The 5099-nt window shown below is 31.3% G+C and overlaps 1 long non-coding RNA gene across 1 annotated transcript; it reads left to right on the forward strand.

Annotated features, from left to right (window-relative positions):
- Positions 1–467: 467 nt before the first annotated feature.
- Positions 468–4217, forward strand: LOC132615228 (uncharacterized). Its single transcript, XR_009572623.1, has 3 exons — positions 468–834; positions 942–989; positions 4081–4217. It is a non-coding gene; the product is annotated as an uncharacterized LOC132615228 (long non-coding RNA).
- Positions 4218–5099: the final 882 nt, after the last annotated feature.

Here is a 5099-nt window from a genome sequence, read left to right on the forward strand (position 1 = left end):
ATCATAGATTATTCTCGTTAAACACTTGTTAAGTAAGAAGAATATAGGGGTCAAAGCATACTTTTTCTTTTTAAGATTAGTGTTTAAGATATTTGTACACGAGTTTCGATCTACCATAGTCTTCACCATCTAATTGGAATTTAGATATAAAGGAAATGATATTGTGTTAAATACACCTCTATAACTAATTAATCATTCGCTGTGCTAATTTATTTGAAGGGTACTTATAATAATCTATATATATATATATATATATATATATATATATATATATATATATATAAAAAGGAAGGACTTGGCCTGGTGTCGTGGCACTCTTCGATAGGATTCATATTTTTTCTTTTTCTCAAATTTTTGGCTTTTCCCCCTCATTCTTTCCATTTAATTAATTAACTGATACATTAAAACAAATTCAAGCGTCACTTTTAGTTCTTACGGTTACGGCCTTTTCAACTCCCCTTAGCGGTTACATATCATTTCAGAACAATGGCCGTCCTCTTTCTTCTCTCCTTTTCTTTTCTCAGTTGTTTGATTACATCCCAAGTAATATATGATAACAAACTGTTGTTTTGTTATCTGTTTCTCTTTGGTTCCTTCCTTTCCTTTTCCTATTTGGAACTATATCCTTGAGATTCACTTATGGTGTCAGAACGTAAATTGAACATAATTTTTTTTTTCCTCATTCTTTAAAAGATTTTCTCATGCCCATTTATGTCCCAAACTTTCATTGAAGGTTCCTAATCTTTGCATCAATGGTTTCATATTCTAAGGATTCGCCTCCAACAACCCAGGCCTTCATGCCACCCCTGATGAAGCTTACTTTTACAACAAACTGTAAGCCCCAAAGTGGTTCCCTCTTTTGTTTGAATATAACTATAGGTATTGATTTGATTATTTTATGGATTGTATTTATGCCCTTTTTTTTTTTTAATTATTTTAAGGACCCTAAAGTCAGTCTTTGAATTCTACTCCAAAGTGCTACGAATATCGTAAGTCTTCTATCCATCTCAAATGTTTGTTTGCCTGTTTAAATTTTTTTTTATTGTCTCAGATACTTTAAAGATATTGCTACAAATGTTAGCTCAAACATTAATTTTTACTAAGCTAATCTTATCTCCTTGGTTATTCTCCCTAATATTGTGTTCTGCTAATGCTTATATTGGTAAATCTCAATTTAACGGAACCCAGTGTCATGTTACTATAGGATTTTGATCTGTATAGTAAAGACATTGTCAAACCTGCCACTATTTTCTCTTCGTATATGTTTGCTAATAGTACAGTAACTCTTTTGATGATCTCCAACTTTTCTCTAGTTAGGATCTCCTTATGCATGTTTAATTTTTCTATATCATGTACACCCTGGTATTTCTCTCCGTAGTCAATGGCTTAACCAACATAGTTTAAGTTGATTAAATTTGAGAGGGGCTCCAGGATACGTGTTTGATCACGGGGCCAGAGTACAGCGTATGAAGTACAATGTAGAGAGATACATGTTTGACCACTAGGCTAGCAAACATCAAGCCAAAAATAGTAGAATAACTCGTGTAAGGCCTTTTGCACTTTATTCTTATGACGTTATGTTCTGTGCATTTTCTAAAATGGAGCATAATTGCCTGGAGAACTTCCATATTAGATACATATGTTGGTAGATAGTACATCCCCAAGCTGCCAAGCACCCAAGTGATTGTTTAGACCTGTCTTCTTTTAAGCGGCACAACTAAATAATTCTCCATTTAGGAGCAGTACATAGTGTCATCAGATAGTTGAATTCATCCTTTAAGTAGCAAAAGGTGAAGGAAACATAAAATTAGATGTGTAATATTGTAACACAACTAATCTAAACGCCTCCTATTGTATATTTTGCCTTTTCAACTACATCAGTTACACATTATAATCTCTTATTTTCCCCGTTTAACTTATATTTTAGAAAATCCAAAAGTTATCTACAATATTTATTTTCATTCTAGAAAAGATGAAACGCCTTACTTTGAAGACCTTTAATTTTCATCGAACAGTTAGACCCATTAACAAGTAATAACTGCTGGTAAACATGCAGCCATATATAAACAAAAGTAGGAAGAGCAGCCAACAGATACTATCATTTTAACTACTAGACATACTTTGATCAATACACAAGGTTTTGAACTGGGAGATCACATGAAACGTCCTTAAGTGCAAATGCCTTAGAAGGTCAGTACAACGGTCAATGGTGGGATATATAATGCGCCAGCCTATTCTCAAAGTTGGTGGTGAGAGTATCTATTTCCTTTTGTATATACACTTTTTCCAGAAGGAATATATTAAAAGACATGGCTGTCTATGAAGTGTGAACTATGAACGTTAGAGGGAATTTCTTCTTCCTTTTTTAGTTCATTAGTAGAACTTGGAAAGTGAATCAAAAATCTCTGAGAGTGATTTTTATGCGTGTGTAAATAGTCGAGACCACTGTTCATGCTTATCGATTTATATATGGTCAGCTGGTCGGTGTGAATTTCTAATTAGGCTTTTCATTACGCTGTCGAGGATCTGACGCCAAATGGGGTCACTTCAGTGCCTTTCTAAGACAGTATAGAGTTTCGATTCCCACTACTCCGGCTTGTGGTGACGTCTATATGTGTGGCTGAAGAGAAAATGAAGAAGAACTTGCTTCAATATCTCTTCATATATGTGTATAATTCCATAAGGCACAATAGATGTGATCATTGTGATCATAAGGAGAAAAATCAGCAACTTATGGTTGGCTAGCATGAGAGAGTTGGACAAAGTGAATTTGCAAAGAAAAAGAAAAAAATGTGGATAGACTTAGAAAAGAATTGGATATTTCTTTACGCCTAGATATGGATTCATTATATATTTTTTATTTATCTTCCTTTTTCATTTCATTTCTTTTTTATTATCTTCCCTTTTCAGATCATTCTTATTTCTGTTTGAACTATGGGAAAACTTGGAATTTTTCTTTGTCCATGATTTATCATCCATGTAATTTTCATGCATGATTTACGTAAATTTTGACTGAATCATAAAAAGAAAACTCGATCGAGTTAAGGACAATCAACCTCCTCTTAGCGAATTACTATTTAATGTTTTTTAAACCATGATTATAATGTAATATTAATTTCTTATCTTTTGTTGTCTTCTGTTTTTCCCTTTTCAAATTTAAGTTCCTAAACTTCAATTGCTAGATGACCAAGATGAAGGTGTAACAACTTACAAATTAAACTATATCTATATATAATATAGAGTTTGACATAGATAAGTTGAGGTGGCACCTCTCTATGACCTCCATTGGTATTTATTTTTTTCTCCTTTTTTGAATTTTTCTTTTTGAATTTTTTATGCATAATCTACAAACTAAATGGCTTAGAAAAGCCTCACAAAATAAATGTTAATATCAGCCCACGTAGTACATGATCTTATTGCTAATTAACTTGGTTTGCTAAAAAATCAGATTAGGCTTCTTCACTCCTTCACCGCGGGTGTATTCTTGCACAAAAATACCATTGCCTATTCTTTTAACAATTAGTACCATATTAATTCATAGATAATTACACCTCAAACATTTTGTAACTGACACATTAATCACTAATCCTCTTTTCTCAAATGCATCATCTATTAACTCTTCTATATGAGTTATAACCTCTCCCTGCTCCTGTAACATTACAGATTCCTTCCCCTCCGTTCTCTTAAAAAAAATAAAATCAGTTCCTTTGTAAATTGTTATTCAATTTTATAGGTTCTTTATTTTCTTCTTTTCTTACTTTCTTTATTTTTGCTAGATTTTATCTTTTGCGATATGTATTCGAGATCTTTTCCTATGTGTTTTTTATACGTATTTGAGACATGTTCCAACTAGAAGTGCTATAAAATTAATTAGAATATTATACCAAAACTCTATAACAAATATGAGCCAATCATTTATGTGGAAGACTATTTGCAAAGGAGATGGAGTCGCTCTTCAAATTTTGACTGCTCATTCCTATGAAGGTCACAAAAATATATGTAAAACTTGATGAAGTTAAATACTATTCAATTGTATTTTTTATTCCAAGTGTTGTGGCTAAATCTTTCAATATATGATAGAGAAAGAGGGGGAGCAGATGGGTCGGAAATTCTACCGCGAGATATTTTTCAGTGGCAATGAAAGGGAGGAGAAATGAAATTGGGTATGGTTACTATTTTTGAGTTGGAAAACAAAGAGCTTGATGGGTTGAGCTGTTTTTTATTTTTATATATGCATCTTTCTTTTTCCTTTCTTGATACAATTAAAACAATGAAAAAATTTCATATGAACCAAAATAATAAAAATCCTCCGCATAAATTGAGTGAATTTTGATGGCAGCAAATATTTTTTCTTGGCACTAAAATTATGGAGTTCCTATGAAGACTATCGTAACCTCTAATCAATTCAAAAGATTATCCAGTAAAAAAGGAAAAGAATGGTCAAGTCGATTCCACCTTCTACAAATGTTTTAACCTATTATATTGTTGTATATTATATTATCCGATATTATCTAAAAAATCATGTTGATCAATTTCATGAAATTCACTTTTAGTTATTGTCATAATTATCTTTTGAGTTAAAAAAAAGAAAAGAAAAGATAAGGTGTCAAAAAAGATGTAAGTTAAAGTCTATTTTATATTTTCGGTGGCCTAAAACTGTTTCACTTTTAATTACTCAAATTCTTATTTCATGTTTTATATATAAACATAGCTTTCTAAACTAATCATTTTTAAAAGTTTAAATTTAATATACTTTTAACAATAATAGGTTTTTTTTCCTGCGCTGTAGTCCCCCTATTTTAATGGGGTTATATTTTTCATTATCCACTTATATAATTTTTTTTAGCATTTTATAGAGTTATATTTTTCATTATAGAGTTATAATTTCATTAGCTACTTCGTAGTTTTCGTTTAAATATCACGTTTATATTTCAAAATATTTTTAGATGTAACTCAATTAGGTTATAAATATAGTTGTCTTCACTTTATTAGGGATTAATGACGGGCTATCTGCTAAGTAGAGAGGATTTGTCAAAAAAGCCACTTCTAAGTTTTAATTGGGACTGTGGCCACTCATTTTCTTTTTCAATTATTTTTCG

This window comes from Lycium barbarum, chromosome 10 (assembly GCF_019175385.1).
Source record: "Lycium barbarum isolate Lr01 chromosome 10, ASM1917538v2, whole genome shotgun sequence".
NCBI classification, from domain to species: domain Eukaryota; kingdom Viridiplantae; phylum Streptophyta; class Magnoliopsida; order Solanales; family Solanaceae; genus Lycium; species Lycium barbarum.